Genomic DNA, 22306 nt, shown 5'->3' with positions numbered 1-22306 from the left:
TTAACAGCAGCCCGCTGACAAAGCATCAGTTTTGGGCCGTGACTTCCCGGGCTTTAGGTAAGCTGGGGGTGTCTGGACTGCAATTTGGTTCTCACTCCTTTAAAATTGGGGCAGCCTCTACAGCTGCTGCCCTGGGATATCCTTCTTCCTCCATTCAGCGCCGGGGCTGTTGGTGTTCACCGGCCTATAAATCTTATGTTTCCCCTCTGCTCAGTTCCTAGCTTCGTTTTTTGTAATTGAGATGTTATGGTTCTTGTTTCTAGTTTGACTGTTTTTTTTTCTTTTTAGATGTTGTTGTTCCTGGCCAGAGGAGCCGAGTTTTCGTCTGTGGACACAGCTATCTGTTTTGGGCCGCAAATCAGGCTTGGAAAACTTTGGTCGGCTCTCAGCTGGGAGTCATCCAATATGTTACTGTCAAATGGCGGGGGCGCCGGGATCTTCAGTGGCCTGGTCTGCTGCCATTGTATTTCATGGGAATACAGGCCCTTCTCCTGATGCTTTAATCATCCACCTGGGAGGCAATGATCTAGGGCTAGTAAAAGGCATGGCTTTGGTCTTTCAGGCCCGTGAGGATTTTTGGTACATTAGGGAAAGATGGCCTGGGACCACTATAATTTGGTCAGCCATGATCCCCCGCCTTGTTTGGCGCAGTGCTTGAGATCCTTCGGATATAGAGAGGGCCCATTATAAAGCTAACAAAGAAATTAGGAAGGCATTGGAAGGGCAGTTGAGCTACTTTCTGCCCCACTCGGATATTTCTATGAAATTTTCTGACCTTTACAGAGGGATGGAGTGCATCTTTCTGAAAAAGGTAACATGTTTTTCTTGAGAGATCTCCGGCAAGGGCTGCGGGTGGCCTTGGGCCTCCTGGTGGGTGCTAAGCCATAAGTAGAGACTTGGCCTTAGTAGTGGCAGGTTGGTAATGGGTTTATGGTTCTATGCAGCTAGGGGAAGAACAGAAAACATCCCCTTTTGGGGAAGTTAGGGGTCTGGCAGGATCAACCTTAGGGTTTGATGACCTGGGGTGTGAGAATGCAAACTGTCCTGGAGGCTTGACTAGAGGGTGCCTTCCATTGAGATGTGCATCTGGTGGTCGGGCCCTCTGGGGCTTGCCTCCTTGCTGAGTCGGTCTGGCAGGAGCTGTGCCTCACAGCTCCAGCTGGAGGGCTGGGTCTCTCACCCGCTAATGGCAGGGGAGCGGTCTGTTGAGACCCCTGGCCCTGACCGGCCACTGTTCTTGTTGCCCTTGCCGTTTATTATTATACTTAATAAAGTGGCCCTTAGTTATACCAATACCTTGTGTCCGACTCTTCATTCCGACTTGGGGGGCAATTCTTTTCTAGCAGCCAGCAGCATGCTGCTAGGCTGCTGGAATGTCTTTTCCTCCCTGGGAGAAAAGAGAGGACTTTGGCGGCCCATTTCGGTGCACTTTTGAAGGGGCTGTGATAGCAGCAGTTCCATCTGCCCCTTACCTGAGTTTCCAGGCTGAGATCGGCCCTCCCTCCCACCCTGTTTGTTACGTAGGCAAGTGCTGGTTGCCTTATGGTTTGGCGGGTAGGAATTTTTTGCTCCCCAGCTGATTGGCAGTTTGCTGGGGTATTTTTTCACCTACCCTACATAGCAGGTCAGTGGATTGTGGATTTGGCTATAGGGAGGTGCTGTTAAATAGGTTGGTCACTTTAGTTTGGCAGGTTGTTAATGGGTTTATGGTTCTATGTGACTAGGGGAGGACCAGAAAGCATCCCCCTTTTGGGGAGTTAGGGGTCTGGCAGGATCAACCTTAGGGTTTGATGACCTAGGGTGTGAGAATGCAGACCGTCTTGGAGGTTCGACTAGATGTGTGTCTGGTGGTCAGGCCCTCTGGGGCTTGCCTCCTTGCTGGGCTGGCCTGGCGGGAGCTGTGCCTCACCCGCTAATGGCAGGGGAGAGGTCTGTTAAGACCCCTGGCTCTGACCAGGCCGCAGTTCTTGTTGCCCTTACCATTTATTATTATACTTAATAAAGTGGCCCTTAGTTATACCAATACCTTGTGTCCGACTCTTCATTTCGACTTGGGGGGCAATTATCTGTTATTTCTTCATCATAAGGACAAATGGCATTAGAGTAAATATAAAACATAAGTGTTTAAAATATCTAGTATTCTGTAATTTCTACATGGGAGAAATTGTTACTAAAACCTAACATTTATTATCATAAATTACTATTATTAGCATTCATTATTTCATTATATATTCTAATACATCCTAGTACTATCACAGTTATCATAGTCAAATTGAAATCCAAGAGTATTTTAAAGTATTTATAAAAATAAAAAGATAACAATAAAATAAATTCATATGTACATTAAAGTAATCTTTTATAGTCTTAAATGTGTCATTATTTCATAAAGTATAACATTGTTTCAAAAATACCTATATTTATGCCATAATATTATCTGTAAAAACCTAAATTATATTAATACAGCTATATTAATGCCTGTATTCTAACTGTATACTGATAACTGGAATAATAGAAAGCATTTCAGTAGGTAATACCAATTATTCATTTTTCATTGTTACTTCTAATAAACATTTTTTTTTTTCAAATTCTTCTATTTATGTAATTAGTTTGGCCATGATGGCATATTCTACCATTTTATCTCTCCAGTTTTTGTTGATTGGGCACTCCTCAGATTTTCTGCAGATGATGACTGAAGCCATGAAGGAGGAAAGCTATGGCAAGCCTAGGCAGTATAATAAAATGTAGAGACATCTTTCTTCAACAAAAGTTCATATAGTCAAAGCGTTGATATTCCCAGTGGTAATGTATGGTTGTGAGAGTTGGACCATAAGGAAGGCAAAGCACAGAAGAATAAATGCTTTTGAGTTGTGGCACTGGAGAAGAATCTTGAGAGTCCCTTGGACTGCAAGAAGATCAAATCAGTCAGCCCCAAGGGAAATCAATGTTGACTGTTCCCTGGAAGGTCAGAAGCTGAAGCTCAAATACTTTGGCCACTAAATGAGAAGGGAGCACTCCCTGGAGAAGACCCTAATGTTGGGAATGAGAAAAGGCAAAAGAAGAAGGGAACAGCAAATGATAAGATGGCTGGACAGCTTTACTGATGTAACTAACACAAATTTGAGCAGACTTTGGAGGATGGTGGAAGACAGGAGGGCCTGGTGTGACTTGTTCCATGGGGTCGCAAAGAGTCAGACTCAACTGTGCGACTGAACAACAAAACAGCTTTCCATTTGGTTGCCTATATTATTCTGGCTGCAATCAGTATATATCTAAACAATTCATGAAGTATTCTTTCAGTTTTGTCTGGTAATATTATGCTAATTATGCTAATGGGAATATTTCAAAATTATTTCAAAATTAATTTTTAAAACTTCCTGAATCTCTCCATGTATGTCTTTCCAAAATTTTCTTGCCTTTTTGCAAGTCCACCACATATGGTAAAAAGTGCCTTCTTCCTCTTTACACTTCCAGTAAGACCTAATACCGTCCTTGTCCATATTTTTGAAATATCTTTAGGAGTTAGATAGCATTGAAAGAACATCTTAGACCAGTTTGTTTTCAGTGTTTGACTCGCAGTGAATCTTATCTTTCATCCGTATGTTTTCCTATTGTTGAAATGTCACCCAAGATTTTGAGTCCATTTCAGTATACATATTTTGACTCATTCAGTTTCAGTATCATATTGAAGTAATAGTTCATAAATTCATCCTTGTAGGTGATCCTTCCATTGAGTAATTTTCCTCTAAAATCAGTTAAATCTCTTATTTATCCTCTATAAACATGAGCAGCTTCTTTCAGACTTGAAGTTAGTTGAAGATATACCAACCATTATCTGGCTGGATATCTCTGCTGTGACCCAGGCATTCCTCTCATGCCCACCAACAAGCATGCAGACTGAGTGCATCTATGTGCATATGGGCAACATTGTCTGCCCACATTGCTCTCACCTGCACCCCTGGACAGTTGAGCAGTTGGTCTTCTTGAAGGTCAGCTTGCCTCTGTTCAGCTCCCCAGACATGGAATTTGATAGTGAATTGAGCACCTACTGGTGCCTGCATCCTCTCTCAGTCTATGCTGGGAAGTTGGGCGGAAAACACTCTCCCAAAAATTAAATCTAGAGCCCAAAGATGGAACTACAGCCTATTAACACTCAAATGATTGGCAGAGAGACACCCTACCCTTCACCCCATCCCCAAACCAAAACTGAATGCTGATTTCAATAATTATCAAAAATGTAAACTATCCTCATCCAAGCAGAGATAATGAAAGGGGCATGATTGGACACCCCCCCCCCCAACTCACAGGAGTCCCAGTGTTTTTGTTTTGCAAGGGCGGTGTCACGGGCTGGGACCAGGCCAGGCGAAGTCCAGGGGCAGTCCAAGGTCTGTAGCTGGGTAGCAAGGAGGGTCCAAAGCGCCAAAACCGAATCACAGTCCAGGTATCGTAGGTCAGAGGTTCAGAAGCCGAAGTCAGGGGGTCCAGAAGTCAATGCCAGAGTCAGGGGGTCCAGAAGCCGAAGTCAGAAGCCAACGTGGATGCTAGAACGTCAGGTAAGTGACTAGTTGCTTCCACAAAGCCTTCTCTCAAAGCCCACAGCTATTTAGCCCTCTGCTGTCTGTTGCCCATTTGGGCTAATTGCTGACTCAGAGGGCAGCCAGGATCCTGCTGAGACTCAAGCACCCTCACTCCTAGAAGGGCCAGAATCCTTTCAAAACTCAGGGCTCAGGGAGCGTCTTGCTCGTGAGCGTGCCGCCCTCCTCCGATCCCTGAGGTCCTGACGAAGGCGGTCACGCACACGAGCCACCCGAGAGGGCGAGGCAGGGGGGCTTGGATCTTCTCCAGCAGGAGGCAGGAGCACAGTTTCTTCTGCAGGCTCGGCTTCTTCTGCAGGGCCCCCAGCACCCATGACAGGCGGGAGGAGGGAAAGGGTGGGTCAATGATGATGGGGAGTCATACCTAGGCTAAGGTGTGGGTAAATGACAACTGGTGTGTTGCTGCAGAGAGAAGAGAACCAGTTCCCTCCCTCTCACACTCTGAGGCCCTCCCTGGGTGTGAGTTGGGGATTGATTGGCTGTCAGGAAGAAACAGTTCAAGTCAAGATGCATGAGAAGAACTGAGGGTGATCACTGAGTGTAGCTGAGATTGGAGTAAGGTGAGAGAGGAGCATTCAACAAAGAAAGCCATGCAATCATGATGCCAAAGTGATTGACTGATAATATGCAGTCAGAATTATATTAATGTGTTAGGCAAAACTGAAGTAGCTGTGGAATTGTGCTCAGCGCAGGTTAGGAGGGGGTAAATTTTGAGTGCACTGACACCCCAAGGATCAGCAGAGTCTGAGTTGTATAAAAAATCTTAGAATAGAGCCTCTAGTACAGCATAATCATGTGTACTGAGATAAGAAGCCAATATCTCTGTTAAGACATTGTCCTGAGTGTTGTGAGATGGTTGAAGAAAAGATATTGGATTTATATCCCACCTTATACTCTGAATCTCAGAGTTTCAGAGTGGTCACAATCTCCTTTACCTCCCCACCCCTTATAACAGACACCATGAGAGGTAGGTGGGACCGAGAGAGCTCTTACAGCAGCTGCCCTTTCAAGGACAACTCCTATGAGGAGGCATATACATTGATATAATGCAATGGGCAAAAGGAGTGATTTAAGATGACCCAAAGCCATTCCAGCAGCTGCAAGTGGAGAAGTGGGGAATCAAACCCGGTTCTCCCAGATAAGAGTCCACATACTTAACCATTACACCAAACTGGCTCTGTTGGTTTCAAATGCATCTTTCTTTGAGAGTGTGCTGTGGTGATTATTGAACCAAGGACTAGGGTGAGAACAGTGCAGTTACAGCTTTCAAAAATAACTTGCTGTTAGTGGAAGAGTAGAGGGAAAATTTATGCAAGGTTCAGGTTCTCCCTGAGCAGCCTCGACTTTTCAGGGGCTTCTTTTGAAACTAAGGTGCCCTGGTGTCCAGGGTTTTCCTTTGAATGATCAACAAGTAAGGTGCTGAGGGATTCTACACAGGAATTTCTTCTATGGGGCTGTGGTTCAGTGGGTGGCTGCTTTGCATGACAGAAGACCATGCTCCATCTCTGCTGCACGGCACTAGCACATTCAATGCTATGATATGCATACTGTACATTTTAATATATCCTTATTGATCTCTCATATCTGTATTAGTTGTAGAGGTAGAAATATAGTCAGAATATAGAGACTAGAATTAAAATACATTTTAAAGTATACTTCTGTAGAGGCTTGACTAGGCTTAGAAATCGAAAGCACATTCCAATCTCACAAATAGCGCTTAATGTCCTTGCTTAGCATAACATTTAGCCTCACCTCCACAGGCCTAGGGCAACTTAGTCCAGGAAGGAGACATGGCAAGGAGAGAAGAGAAAAGTTAGTGTCCCTTTGAAGGCATATACATTGATATAATGCAATGGGCAAAAGGAGTGATTTAAGAAAGACCTGGTATTTTGGAATGCAGTTTTGATAACACAGGCACACAGAAGACCTAGAAACAAAACAAGTGTCTTTAAATCAAAGTACCTTGGGAGGTGGTGGACTCTCCTTCCTTGGAAGTTTTTAACAGAGGCTAGATGGCCATCTGACAGCAAATCCTGTGAACGTAGGGGGAGGTGTTTGGGAGTTTCTTGCATTGTGCAGGGGTTGGACTAGATGATCCTGGAGGTCCCTTCCAACGCTATGATTCTATGATTTTCAGAAAAGAATTGTTTTATTGTTGTCAAAGAAGTGCCAGTTTGGAGAGATGTGTTCTTTGAAATGTAAACTGTTGCTAATTTCCCGAAGTCCATCCCAAAATTGGGATGCACCAATGGAAGGTTGCCAAGTCATGCAGTGTGTCACTTGTTTATCCAATAAGGCATGTTTTGTATAATTTGCTTATGTCACCGAAGGTATGACCCGGTGGTAATCTTGTATTCCTCAGAGAACTCTTGGGTTACATGAGGTCTTGGCCTTGTGGGCCCATTGTCCCTAGATCTTATTAATAAATATATTAGTCTTTCCTACACACAGGATTCTTCTTGTGTTCCTTGGTTGGGCCAGAGGGCACACCCCACCATAGGTTGCATGGAACAATGCATTGATTCTGGGCAGCAGTCCTTGCAGAGAGCCCCCAGCCCAATTTTTGAACCATAGATAGTGCTGGCCCTGGGGTGTATGGTGCCCCAAGCAGGCTTCTTGCCTGGTGCCCCCCTCCCCATTGAGCTCTGTCTCTCTCTCATGTGCATCCCCTGGCTGGCGCCACTGCCACTATCCTCCTCCTCCCAGTGATGACACTGGATGCTGCCTGGCTTTCCCGCCACCACCACCAACCTTCACCAGCCTCCAGCCCCCTTCCTTCCCTTCCACAGCTTTTCCCCACCCCAGCTCACCATGATGATGCTGGATCCTACTGGCAAGGCAGCTGCACAATTTTTGAAGGCAGAGCTGCAGGAGGCTTTGCTCCCCCTCATTTCCAGTTCTGAAAAGGAGGGGAGAGAAGCCACCTCCCGCGCTGCCTTCAAAAAACATGTGGCTACCTTGCCAGTAGGGCCCAGTGTCATTGCAATGAGCTGGGGTGGGGAAGAGTGGTGGAAGGGAAGGGAAAGACAGGGCAGGGGCTGGCAGCTGGCAGCAGCAGGGGGCGGAAGGCAGGCAGGCAAACTAGGTGGTTGTCTTGGTCACCGGGGGGAGTCTAATTTGGTGTACCCCCTTCCTGGTGCCCTAGGCAACCACCTAGTTTGCCTAGTGGGCAATCCAGTCCTGATCATAGAGATTCTCTAGTTTGATCTAAGGTGCTGTTTGTGGCAATGGCTTTAGCACAGTGGCACTCATTTTGCTCTGGGACATGGCTCTGCTATGGGCAAGAGGCCCTGCAGCTGCCCTGCAAATTTGGGGGCTCTTCCTCAACCCCCCTCCTCCCCAGAGTCACTTTTCTCACTGTAATGACAGCGGGAAAAGTGTCTGGTTGGGTTTTTTCTCACCATTGGGAGAAATGGGCATTTCCGGGTACCCTTAGAGTTGGACCCCTGGTCCAATCTTTTTTAAACTTGGGGGTTCTGTGGGGGTGTGGACCTTGCAGCTGTCCTGCAAATTTGGGAGCTCTTCCTCAACCCCCTTCCCCTTCAGCTGCCTTTCATTACACCCTATTTTGCCATTGACTTCAATGGTCTAGGGTATAATGGAGAGATGGGGTCACCCTCTTTGGGTGTCCCCAGAATTGGACCCCTTAGTCCAATCTTCTTGGGACTTGCTGGTTTTGTTGGGGATAGGCCTCTGCAGCTGCCCTGTAGTTTTGGGGCCTCTATCTCAATCCCCTCCCCTCCACCAGCTCTAGATTATACCCTTTTTTCCATTGACTTCAATGGTCCATATGGTATAATGGGGGTTGTATATTTAGGAATAGCCAAATTTCTCTGGTATATGCTGAATCTGTTATTTGAGGATATTCAGCTATACTGAATACCTTGCCTCTGAATATCCCTGAATCTGGATAATACTGAAATTATTTATTTATTTTTGCACACACCCTACTTGATAGTATAACTTGACATTGGATACCATAAAGATTCCTCCCACCACCCCCATCTTGCAAGACTTTGAATCTGATTCTTGGCTCCTTACCATTCTATATGAATGTATTTATTTGCTGTTGCTAGTCTTTCGAAAACTTCTCTTCTATATTGATTGGTATCATGTGAAATAGGAAGTTTATCTTTGGTAGTCCATTCATTTTAATTGCAGAAATTCTTCCCAACTAAGATAATTTTAAATTGGACCATCTCTCCATATCTTTTTATATTCTTTTCCAGACCATATCATAATTGTCTTTGAATGGTGTTCCACTCTGTCCAGTTATATTTATACCTAGACGTTTAACTGGATTCATGGTTAAATCACATCCTGTAACTTTCTTAATATTTTCTTCTTCCTGCTTTGTTAAAAATTTTGAAATTATTTTTGTTTTTTTCTTGTTTATTTTATAACCAGAGAAGCCAAATTCTGTTATTTGTTCTATAACATGTTGAATTATGTGTGGATTATAAATTGTCATAACAGATTCACCAGCAAAACATTTCAGTTTAATTCCTCTCAGTCTACTTTCAATTCTTCACTTTGAAGATCTTTTCTTATTTTAGCTGCCAAGATTTCCATTGCAATAATAAATTGCAGTGCCGGATGGTGAAACAGTTGCCTTGCGGCAGCTCATCAACCCAGGTTTCTTGGTCCTTCACCAGTCTCAGACAGATGGGGGGGGGGGGCGCATTGCTTATCCAGGATTCTTATCCCTTCAGAGCACTCCCTGATACAAAGATTGCTGGCATTGAATGTGTGGGCCTAGTGTGGGAAGCCATGGAAGACTCGGCCATTTGGCTGGTGTACTGTCTGCCTAACACCCCAGCCAATGTCCTGCCTGGCCTGATGGAGGTGGTGTCTTCCTGGGCACTGAAATATCCCAGGCTTTTAGTCCTGGGGGACTTCAGTGTCCATGCTAAGGATGCAACCTCCTTGCAGGCCAAGAACCTATTGTCATCCATGGTGACATTAGGGCTTTCCAGATTTGTTTTGGCTCCTACACATCAAGCAGGACACACACTGGATCTGATCTTTGTGTCAGGGATTACAGTGGACCATATCACATAAGAACATAAGAGAAGCCATGTTGGATCAGGCCAATGGCCTATCCAGGCCAACACTCTGTGTCACACAGTGGCCAAACCTCCCCCCCCCCCACAAAAAACAAAACAAAACAAGTGCCATCAGGGGGTTCACAAATGGGTCTAGAAGCCCTTCCACTTTGCCCCCCCCCCAAGCACCAAGAATACAGAGCATCACTGTCCCAGACAGTTCCAATAATATACTGTGGCTAATAGCCACTGATGGACCTCTGCTCCATATTTTTATCCAATCTCCTCTTGAAGCTGGCTATGCTTGTAGCCGCCACCACCTCCTGTGGCAGTGAATTCCACATGTTAATCACTCTTTGGGTGAAGAAGTACTTTCTTTTATCAGTTTTAACCTGACTGCTCAGCAATTTCATTGAATGCCTACAAATATGTGGTGACATGGTCAGACCACTTTGCCTTGAAAGCCTGGTTATGCACTCCTGACACTCTCTGTTTAGGCAGCAAGTATATTTATGCTCACCTGCAGAGCCTGTTGGACTTCAATGTGTTCCAGAGGGTTCTGCAGGATCCAATTCCCCCTGGTGACCTGTTAGATGGCCTAGTGGAAGACTGGCATGCCCATCTTTCCAAGGCCATTAACATGGTCACCCCCCAGCGCCTTCTTTGTTCTCATGATCACTCTGTCCCTTGGTACTTTGTGGAGCTGAGGGAAATGAAGCAAGAACTAAGACAGCTAGAGAAAGTGTGGCAAAGAGTCCACAATGAGGCTATGAGAGCATCCTATAACTCCTTTGTTCAGACCTATGAGATGGCCATGAAGGCTGCTAAGAAGACCTTCCATTGCGTCTGCAAAATTGCACCCAGCCCAATTATTTAGATTAATTTGGTCTTTGACTTCTCTGCCTCCAGACACCTCAAATGTTAGTGAATTGGCTATTGGCTTGAGGCTTTTGCAAACCATTTTTTTCAGATAAAATCTTGTTTCTCCACCATGACCTCCCAGCCATGTTTACTACAATATGTGAATTGGAGGCCCCTTGTTCATTCGTGGGTTTGGTTTTGGACCACTTCAGCCTGCTCTCCCAGGAGATTAACAAGATCCTGGTGGCTGTGAAACCTACCACTTGCCCCCTGCCCATCATGGCTGGTAAAAGCCAGTGGTGATGAAGTCAGGGCTCCCCTGAATGAGATTGTTAACACATCCCTGATAACAGGGGCTTTGAAGAAGGCAGTGGTTTGCCCTCTCCTGAAAAAAACCATTGTTGGACCCAACAGTCCTTACTAACTACCACCCAATATTGAATTTACTGTTCCTGGGCAAGGTAGTGGAGAAGGCAGTGGCAACGCAGCTCCAGGCCTTTTTGGAAGAAACTGACATCCTGGACCCCTTCCAGTCTGGCTTCTGCCCTGCCTATGGGATGGAGATGGTGCTGGTCACCCTGATGGATGATCTCTGAAGACATCTAGATCATGGTGAATCAGCGCTGCTGATACTTTTAGATCTATCGGAAGCGTTTTATATGGTGGACCATGAGTTGTTGGCCCACTGCCTCACTGATGTGGGGGTTTCAGGATTAGCCTTTCAGTGGCTGACCTCTTTTCTCCATGGTTGGGGACAGAGGGTGCCTCTCAAGGGGGAATTGTCGCAGTTACAATCACTTGAATGTGATGTGCTGCAGGGGGCAATGCCCTGGAGTACTGGATCCATTTCTGGGTGTTGGTCCTTACCTTTAAGGCCCTTTACGGCCTGGGGCCTGCATATCCCCAGGACCACCTCTTCCCATATGAGCCCCCCCAGGCTCTGAGGTCAGCTGCACAACATCTTCTTTTGATCCCTGGTCCTAAGGACACCCAACTAGTATCAACAAGGTCCAGGGCCTTTTTGGTCCACACCCACACCTGGTGGAATGAGCTCCCATTGGAGATCCAGGCCCTGCGGGACTTATCCAAGTTTCACAGCGCCTGTAAAACAGAGCTCTTAACTGATTCAGCGGGTGTTCCCTGAAGTCATCGCTTCCCCCAGTACCATATTAGCACCTTACCATCTAGGTGCTTAAGTTATGTTGAATACTACTTTGATAATTCTGTAATTTTACAGATTCTGTAATCATGATATTGTCTAGTCTGGATGTAGTTGGTTTAATGTTTCTGTAAGGTTTTAATGTTGCAAGCTGCCCAGAGCCCAATTGCGGGATAGAGTGGGGTATAAATCAAAAAAATTAAATTAAATACTAATGGTGATAATAGACAGCCATGTCTTATCCCCTTTTCAATTTTGAATCCATTTGTTAATATTCCATTAATTAAAATTTTGCATTTTGTTTGGCATAAATTCCACATATCCAATTTTCAAATTTAGGTCCACAGTCAAGGCACTGTAAAACACTTTGTAGAAAAGTCCAGGGTAGGTTGTCAAATACCTTATCGCATCTAGGAAGATGAATGTAGCTTTGTGTCTCTTTTTGCCTACAAATTCAATTCCATAAATCACAGATCAGCCATCAACCAGATTAAATTGGCAATCTGATGACTAAAACTAAACCAGAATAATAGTTCCATAATCTCTCATCAGAAGCCTGGAAACTGCCTTGACCTGGATAGCTCAGACAAGATTATCTCATCAGATCTTGAAAGCTAAATAGGGTTGACCCTGGCAAATACTTGAAAGGGAGACCTCCAAGGAATATGTCCTAATTTGTCAAAGGCAAGGTCTGGCTAATATACCTACTTAAATCCTAGATACTCACATAGAAAACATGGCTAAAATCAGGAGGCTAGCCTTGTTAAGAACAAATCCTAATGTTTGACTTCTATACTTAATTAAACAAATCAGTAGACAAGAGCAACTTTAAGACCAACTAAGTTTTATTTAGAATGTAAACTTTCATATGATCTTAAGCAGACTTCATCAGACAAAATGGGAATGGCAAACAGTAATACTTGATATAAGTGGGCAGTGTGGAATCAATAGGAATCTGTGTTTGTTAGGGTAGGACAAAACAGGGTTGAAGAAACATTGGAGAGTGATAAAAAGCAGACTGCTATTGTAAGTGTGGGTGCCATAAATAAGCCATCATTGGCCAGAAGCCAACATACGAAGTGACATCAAGTGGTTCTCTATCAGCCATTATGTATCCTATGGTTTGAAATTACTCCCCACCCCCCTTGTTTGATCCTGATTGACTTGGAACTAAGACCGATTTTGCACACAGCTTACCCCACAGTCACATTCCTCTTCTCTGTGCAGCGTCTGTCGGATTTCCCAATATCTGTGCCGGAGTTACAGGAAGTGCCATGGCTTTCACATAGCAAATGTAAACTGGGTTTTAGCGGTTTATGTTTGCTATGTGAAAGCCATGACACTTCCTGTAACTCCAGTGCAGATAGTCGGAAATCCGACGGACGCTGAGCAGAGAAGAGGTAAACCGTGTGCAAAATCGGTATAAGTTTCATTTACCTCTAAACTAATGTGCTTAGAATTGCAATTTGTTCTAGTCCTCTAAATTTACTTGTTTATTTTAATATGTGCATATTCTCAAAGAAAGGATTAATGCCACTTATCATATTATTGCTGCTATTCTGCAATTGTAAACCAGAATGTATTTGTTTTGCTAAATACCTTTTTTTTCCATTGGATTTTCTAAAGGCAAAATGCCCAGGGTTTTATGGATGGTAAATGGAATGACTCTTAGGAAGTGATTTTTCATTTGTGAATAATTACTAATATTGATAAATTGTAATCTCCTTTAAAGAAAAGTGTAATGAGCTGACAGTGACACTAAATTATCTGTCAATGTCATGATCCATATCCCATGGGCCATAGACAAGGTCATTGGCATAAGCAGTATGGATGAGTTTTACTTATTCAATAGGTCAGGCCTCCAGTAGTTGATCTGCAGATAGTATCCTTCAGGTATCAAGTATTTGATCTTCCATGTTAATTTTGTCTTCTTGAGATTCTTTAACTCTTTCTATTAAGGATCTTCTTTATTATAGAAAATGTCCCAGAGATGCCTATAAAGCTAAAATGCCAATAGAGATTTACAGAAAAATTAGAGAAGAATCCCATATTCATTTTACAATCACATTTGCCCTGTTAAAATCGATCATCTACTTGAAGTAAATTTACAAGACAATACCACTGAGAGCTAATTTTTTATCCTATTGTTTTACTTGGCAGCTCATCTAGAGGCATTTGGTTGTCACCAGAACTGATACAGCTTGAAATCAAAGAGATGCTTGCAATGACATCACAGGGGATCTTGCTGATTCTTCAGATCTTATGCAGCATTTGTGAACTGCTATGAATTCATCACAATGTAATATTTTATTAATGGAGCTCATGACAAAGAAATGAGTTATTTGAGCCTGTGGAAACCTGTTTGCATCTGCCAGGCAGTGAAAATAAAAGAACTTGAAGACCATCTTGTGTCTGTCAAAGGATGGTAAAATGCACATAATATTCTTATTATTTTTCTTGTTTTTCTTGTTACAATTCGGCACCACCCAGCGGAGCGGCCGACCGGCTGCCTTAGGCTGGGGGCCACCCATTGCCTCCCCTGTCAGATGGGAGACATTGGTTTTCCCTGGGCTGCTTGGGGGTGGGCAGCCTTAAATAGGCTGGCCCATCCCCCTGTGGCGCAGTTGACTGCGTTGCGTTTGCCTCACCACGTTACTCAGGTAACTAGGCGCATGCGGGATGACTTAGAGGTCTGGGAGAACTTTTTTCAGCATTTCAATGGGACATCTTTTTGGCGGGAGATTATGCTGTTGGAGGCTGAACTGCAGATTGTCTCTGATGCTGCGGGCACCACCGGGTTTGGTGTGTATTTCCGGGGACAGTGGTGTGCTGAACCTTGGCCAGCCGAGTGGTGGAGCTCTGATTTGATTCGTAACTTGGCATTTTTGGAGTTCTTCCCTATTGTGGTTGCAGTTTTTATTTGGGGGAGCTCTTTGGCCAACCATACGGTGCACTTTTGGTGTGACAATATGGTGGTTGTCCATGTCGTCAATAATCTCACTTCCAGGTCCCCCCAGTTATGAGTTTGGTTAGGCGTTTTACGTTACGCTGCCTAGAACTGAATGTGCTGTTTGCCGCCCGGCATGTACCGGGCTCTAGTAACGGTGTGGCGGATGCTCTGTCTCGCCAACAGATGGAGTGGTTTCGGCAGCTCGCCACGGAGGCCGACAGTTGTCCAGTGCCCATGCCAGCAGAGCTGTGGCGAATTGGAAGGAGGAAGTGAGCTGGGCCATCCAACTTGCAATTGCACCCAGTACGAGGAGGTCGTATGATTGGGTGGCAAAGCAATTTTTGTTGTTTAGAGCAGGCGCCGGGCTGGAAGAGACCTGGCCTGTCCCGGTTGAGCAGTTGCTCCAATTTCGCGTCTGGCAGAAGGATCGCGGTCTTTCCGTGAAGTCCATCAAGGGTCAGCTCGCTGGGTTGGCTTTTACCAGCAGGTCGCGTGGGTGTTCAGAGGGCACCAAGGACTTCCAGATTTCCAAAATGTTGGAAGGGTGGTCCCGGGAGGTAGGCCACCAGGTCGATGGCAGGCTCCCAATTTCGCCCTCTATTTTGCGGGGACTCGACTCCACCTGGGCTTCAGTTTGCGTATCAAGTTACGAGCAGGTTCTATTTCACGCCGCGGCGTTGACAGCGTTTTTGGGGGCATTGCGGGTATCGGAGCTGGTTGCAGATTCTTGCACCGACGTTTTGGACAGGGCCCTGAGGGTGGGTGATGTTATGCTTGAGAAGGGGCAGGCGGTCATTCGAGTCCGCCAGTCTAAAACCGACCAAAAACAGAAGGGCTGCGTGATTACGCTGGGCCCCTGTTTAGAGGAGGAGTTGTGCCCGGTGCAGGCCTTGGCGCTATATTTGGAAATGCGGGGAATGGCTCAGGGCCGGTTATTCTGCCATGAAGACTCCTCCCCTCTTTCCAAGTTCCAGTTTTGGGCAGTCACCACCCGGGCCCTGGAAAAGCTGGGACTCGGGGGCGCGAAGTTTGGCACTCATTCTTTTCGCATAGGCGCAGCGTCTACGGCTGCGGCTATGGGCTATGAAGGTGATGCCATTCGCCGAGTGGGCCGTTGGAAGTCCCGGGCATTTCGGACCTATATACGGCCTCTGGTTTCTTAAGACGCTACAGTGGGGTTTTTTCTATTGTGTTATGGTTATGGTTATTAATTGTTATGAATTTACTATTTCTTTCTTAGGTGCTGTGGCTGGCCTGAAAAGGAGGAGGATCCTTATTTGCGGCCACAGTATCGTCTTCTGGGCGGCACATCAGGCCCGTCAGATGCCGGGAGGATCTCAGTTGGGCCTGAGCGAGCAGGCCACGATTGAGTGGTAGGGCCGGAGGGGCATGAAGTGGGCAAGACTCCTCTCGCTTCTGTTTAAGGAGAGGAGGGGCCCACTGCCACACATCTTGGTGATTCACCTGGGGGAGAATGATTTGGACCTAATGAAGGGTAAGGCCCTATCAATTCAGGCCCGGGATGACATCACCCTGATTAAGCAAAGATGGCCAGGCGTCCTCGTCTTGTGGTCGGCCATGTTGCCGCACCGGGTGTGGCGGGCAGCTTGGGACCCAGAGGGCTTGGAGCGGGCCAGAAGGAAGGCCAATAGAGCCTTATGTATTGTTATGGAGGCAGGGCTTGGAATTTACGTGCCCCATCCATCCATCAGGGCCAGATGTACGGATTTGTACAGGCCTGATGGCATTCACTTGTCAATAAAGGGCAACGAGGCCTTCTTGGCTGATTTGAGGCATGGGCTGGAACATGTTCTGTTTAGTGGGGGGTCAGTTGCCTAAGCAGAGGCTTGGCGCTGTCCTTGGAGGTTTTACCTTTGGGAACATGTTCTTTTGGGGGCATTTGGTGTGGTCACATGGCAACGCACCTTTGGGGGTGTAAGGCATCCCTGGGGGACCTAAGCTGCACGGCTCAAGGTTGGCTCCAGGGAGCCTGGTGATCCAGTCACTAGGGAGTGGTCCACAGCCCAGGCTGCACGGCACGGGTGAGGGTGGAGCTCAGTGAGCTGGATCTAGTGCCTGGCCGGCCGGGTTTGAGCCGTTGGTTGGCTCACTCCCGGGGCCCGGGGCTCGCCCTGTTTCAGGTTGGGGAGGTGGTCTGTGTTTTGACCCCTGGCTCAACCTGGCCCCATGTTTTCCCATTGCCGTTAATTTAAATAAAGTGGCCCTTTATCCCATATCATTGTCTGTCTCTTTATTACAAATGGGGGGGGGGGGGAAATTCAGCACCACCCAGCCGAGCGGCCGAGCAGTCGCCTTAGGCTGGGGGCCGCCCATTGCCTCCCCTGTGGGATGGGAGACATTGGTTTGCCCTGGGCTGCTTGGCGGTGGGCAGCCTTAAATAGGCTGGCCCGTCCCCCTGTGGCGCAGTTTGTTCCCAGGGCTTGTTGGCCCGCCCGCCCATCATGCAGTGTAGGCACAGGCTGGTCGCCAGTTTTGGGGCCAGGTAGGAATTTTTCGCTTCCACGCAAATTGGCTGGCTTGGGAGTGTTTTCGCCTACCTTACACTGCGGAAGGTGCGTTGGCAATTGGCTAGGGCGGTGCTGTTTATAGTTGGTCACTGGCGGTTTTGCCATTGGGAACATGTTCTTTTGGAGGCATTTGGTGAGCTCACATGGCAATGCACCTTTGGGGTGTAAGGCATCCCTGGGGGACCTAAGCTGCACGGCTCAAGGATGGCTCCAGGAAGCCTGGTGATCCAGTCACTAGGGAGTGGTCCACAGCCCAGGCTGCACGGCGCAGGTGAGGGTGGAGCTCAGTGAGCTGGATCTAGTGCCTGGCCCGCTGGGTTTGAGCCATTGGGTCGGCTCACTCCCGGGGCCTGGGGCTCGCCCTGTTTCAGGTTGGGGAGGTGGTCTGTGTTTTGACCCCTGGCTCAACCTGGCCCCATGTTTTCCCATTGCCGTTAATTTAAATAAAGTGGCCCTTTATCCCATATCATTGTCTGTCTCTTTATTCCAAATGGGGGGAGGGGCAATGTGTGTGCTCAGACTATACTATATCTTCTAGCAGAATCAGTATATACACCTCACATGGATTTTTATGGAACTGAAATGTACCTCTAGAGATTGTAGATTCCAGGGAGAAAACAGTGTGGAAATACTTCACTATATTCTATATCTAAAACATATTATACATTTGACCAACTGGGTGTTGGATATGATCTAAATAACCTGGAATATGAAGCAAAACCAACTGCAGGATTTAATTAAAATAAAGTTCTCCAAGGCATCAGAACAAATCACCCCAATCATGGAAATAAGATCCATGTGTAGAAGCAGAGTTTCACAAATGTAAATTATGAAAATTGTCACACACATGGATATGCATGTGTAGAGTTATACTTATTTTGGCCCCAACAAACTGTTTGGATGCATCTGTGATGCATATATGAATTTGTGTCTCCGTTCACCTTTTTTTTTTGCACATGGATAGAGTTGGATGGCAATCCTTGCTAATTTCAAAATGTCAGATTACAGGAAATGGTATGAGCTGTCCTCCAGTGGAGCAAAAATCCTTTCATTGGAGCAAGTTCATTTAATAGAAGGAAACTGTTATCCAACTCTATGTTTTCAGTATTGAAACCAAGTATAGGTGCCAAATGGCCTCATAGTTATCTATTCTATCTTTGTGGCAATATTTCAAGTATTCCCAGAATAACTCATACCCATTGTGTTGGAGTCTCTTATTCCCACAGGCTATTGGGGCAGAATATGGAAGTCACAAAGTGTTGGATGGTAGTACATTGCTCAACTTAACCCTATGGATACTTTTTATATGTGCTCTTATTATATGTGCTCTACTGTAATTTTGAATAAAGTATTTGGCATTTGTTTCTACTATAATAATGGAAACTGCTACTTTAAATAGTATAGTTTGAAGCCATACACCACCATTTTTTCAGCTGACCATTTGAACATGTTTGGGGAGGTGACAGAGACTGTTGGTCCTTCCCCCAACTTCTATGCATCCAAGGTTCACATGCTCACAGAATTTACATATATTTGAACCAGATATGTATAGGCTTCAGAGTGTATAATCTGGTAGCATGAAAAATGAAACTTTTCAAACACAAATGTAGGAATTAATATACATTCAGATGTACAAATGTGACCTTCCATGAAAATATGAGCATATATGTATGAAGGCTATAGGTGGGGCCAGCATTCACTACCTCCTTATGTTCAGATGAAGAGATGAAGTTCAAATGCAGTTAAGTTCCGATGAATACCTATTAGCTACATGTTAAGCAAGAGTTAGAACAATAACAATGAAAATGCACTGCTGGTGAATCAGTAGTATGCTCTTTCTTTTAATCAGCAAATAGAATATATTTTGTTTTCCTGGAGAGGGCAATTATAGTTTCATAACTAATTGATGTAGATTAATTGCAAATAATTAACATTTGAAGAAGGCTTTTAATTTCTTTATAAAACGAATTATGTATGCCTTTTCCTTCACATCCTGGAAGCGTAGACAGAAATACATAATGGAATAAAGGATTTAGTATGAAATAGGATTAAGTATACTTAGAAATATTTATCAACCATTTTCCTGTTTCTAATCCAAATTAAAATGTTGCTTAAATGTGCAGATTCATGAAGGTATGGAATGGGGTGTTGGGCTAACAGTGCAGTATTAAAACACTTCCCACATTCCTGGCACTGTTTATCCAACTAAATGTCACACTCTGATTTGTCTGTTGTGGTCTGTGATAAAAACACTCTTTCCCTGAGATACATAATTAAATACAGCAGAATCACAGTATGTAGCATTATGGAACAGACCTGCTGGAAATGCATAGTGGCATCATATTGGTGTTATCCTGATTCCTGGATTGTATGGATTCCTTATGAAGCTAGTTTATCCTTTTTTAATTTTTTTTTATTTTGTATTATAACTCATGTTATAGAGAGGGACGGTGGCTCAGTGGTAGAGCATCTGCTTGATAAGCAGAAGGTCCCAGGTTCAATTCCTGGCATCTCCAACAAAGGATCCAGGCAAAAAGGTGTGAAAAACCTCAGCTTGAGACCCTGGAGAGCCACTGCCAGTCTGAGTAGACAATACTGACTTCGATGGACCGAGGGTCTGATTCAGTATAAGGCAGCTTCATATGTTCATTTCTCCATCTTACATTCCTACAATATCTTACATTCATATTACAGACCCGTCAGTTACCTCCCTCCCTCCCCCCTCCCTCCTCCCACCCCTCCCAAATTGACCATTATAAAACTCATTTATATTTGCAACCACATGCACACCCTTTGGAGCCTGAGCCTTATTTCATTATTGGCCCCTCCTGTTTTTACCCATCCTATATATTTATACCACCTTTCCTTAATTTCTTCAATCTTATCCTCTCCTTGCTTTCCTTGTTTTAGTATTGATAATATATCTGACTGAATCCATTCGTATAAATAACCATTCCATCTATCCAAAGTCCATTTCATGGCATCTTTCCAACCAAATGCTATGAGAGCCTGGGCTGCCAAAATCATAGCTTTAAATATCTCCTGGAAAGGCTTATACACTTTAGGGTTCCCCAATATTCCCATAAATAACACCTTTCCCGAAAGTTTCACTTTAACACACTTCTTGCACTTTTCCCAAAATCTTCCGTCAGAATTCAGCCACTCTTGAACACTCCCACCATAGGTGCACATAATGTCCCTTCTCCTTTTTGCAATGCCAGCAATTGGATCTCAATCCCTTAATCATATGCGCTAGTTGAGCCGGTGTTCTATGCCATTTCCAAATTCATTTCATTTCTAATTCTCTAAATTTTCCCAATTTTATATCATTAATATTTCTCATTACTTTATTTATCTCCTGTTCTGATAATTCCACATCTTTCTCCCACTTTGACTGTGATGTTAGTTTATCCTGACTTTGAATCAGGTAGACTATTGTCCTATCTAATCCAGTATTGCTTCTCTCAGTATACTTTTAAGAAGAATTAAACCCTCCCAAATCCTTTCAAGTGCACAACTGGCAGTGGGGCTAACTAGGACCTCAGGTAGGGAAATCATTACCTGTTTCTTAAGATCCTTTACAGGAGATGACACATATTGAACTCAAAACCTTTTATGTGCAGGTACGTTCTGTCACTGAGCACTAAATTCCACAAAAACATAGGCTTTACATACATTTTAGCTTAGTAGAGCCCCAACAGCAAATTGTAGGCTACTTCATTGAACCACAGACTGAGCAAGCATTATAAAAAAATGTTCCTAGTTCTAAAAACAATGTGCCAAGGGGATGGGATGGGTGAGAAGTCATGGGATCTGCTTTACCAGAGTTCTCACAGTGGTGGTAAATCTGTGGGTGCAATCACACAAGAGATCGGGCCCAACCTAGCCATGCATCCCATCCAGATTTAATGTGCATGATCACACACATCTGCCTCCCACCTCCAGCCCATGTTTTAAAACAGGACAGGACCAGATTAAACAGTGACAAGGTACTTAAAATCATAGAATCATAGAGTTAGAAGGGACCTCCAGGGTCATCTAGTCCAACCCCCTGCACAATGCAGGAAACTCACAAATACCTCCCCCTAAATTCACAGAATCTTCATTGCTATCAGATGGCCATCTAGCCTCTGTTTAAAAACCTCCAAGGAAAAAGAGCCCACCACCTCCTGAGAAAGCCCATTCCACTGAGGAACCACTCTTAACAGTCAGGAAATTCTTCCTAATGTTGAACCAGAAACTCTTTTGATTTAATTTCAACCCATTGGTTCTGGTCCTATCTTTTGGGGCCACAGAAAACAATTCCACATCATCCTCTATATGACAGTCCCTCAAGTACTTGAAGATGGTGATCATATCACCTCTCAGCCACCTCCTCTCCAGGCTAAACATGCCCAGCTCCTTCAACTTTTCTTCATAGGACTTGGTCTCCAGACCCCTCACCATCTTTGTCACCCTCCTCTGGACCCATTCCAGCTTGTCTATATCCTTCTTAAAATGTGGTGCCCAAAACTGAACACAATACTCCAGGTGAGGTCTTACCAGAGCAGTGTAAAGTGATACCATCACTTCACATGATCTAGACACTATACTTCTGTTTATACAGTCCAAAATTGAATTTGCCTTTTTAGCCACCGCATCACACTGTTGACTCATGTTCAGCATATGATCCACTAAGACCCCTAGATCCTTCTCGCACATACTACTGCTAAGAGAAGTCTCCCCCATCCTATAACCATGCATTGGATTTGTCCTACCTAAATGCAGAACTTTACATTTATCCCTGTAAACATTCATCTTATTGGTTTTAGCCCAGTTTTCCAGCCTGTCAAGGTCATCCTGTATCCTGTCTTCTTCTGTATTTGCAACCCCTCCCAACTTAGTATATCTGCAAATTTAATAAGCATTCCCTCTATTCCATCATCCAAATCATTGACAAAGATGTTGAACAAAACAGGTCCCAGGACAGATCCTGAGGCACTCCACTTGTCATTCCTCTCCAAGAGGATGAGGAACAAGCACTCTTTGGGTGCGATCTGTCAACCTGTTACAGATCCACCTAATGGTAACAGGATCCAAAGCACATTTTACTAACTTGTCAGCAAGGACAGTATGTGAAACCTTATCAAAAGCCTTACTGAAATCAAGATAAATGATGTCTACATCATTCC

At 44.8% G+C, this 22306-nt stretch overlaps 1 long non-coding RNA gene and 1 other non-coding gene across 2 annotated transcripts in view; both read left to right on the top strand.

Moving 5' to 3' along the window:
- LOC132577194 (uncharacterized) overlaps window positions 1-14058 on the top strand; it is a 59694-nt gene extending 45636 nt beyond the window's left edge. The window contains exon 2 of the long non-coding RNA XR_009555799.1: window positions 13818-14058. This is a non-coding gene — a long non-coding RNA (uncharacterized LOC132577194). The remainder of the gene's footprint in view (window positions 1-13817) is intronic.
- Window positions 14059-19584: 5526 nt separating this feature from the next.
- Window positions 19585-19651, top strand: TRNAI-GAU (transfer RNA isoleucine (anticodon GAU)). Its single transcript has one exon. It is a non-coding gene; the product is annotated as a tRNA-Ile (tRNA).
- The last annotated feature ends 2655 nt before the right edge of the window (window positions 19652-22306 follow it).

Source organism: Heteronotia binoei, chromosome 9 (genome assembly GCF_032191835.1).
Source record: "Heteronotia binoei isolate CCM8104 ecotype False Entrance Well chromosome 9, APGP_CSIRO_Hbin_v1, whole genome shotgun sequence".
In the NCBI taxonomy this organism is placed as follows: domain Eukaryota; kingdom Metazoa; phylum Chordata; class Lepidosauria; order Squamata; family Gekkonidae; genus Heteronotia; species Heteronotia binoei.
Note: the sequence above shows the minus strand (reverse complement) of the source record. Positions and strands in the feature narration are given on the sequence as shown.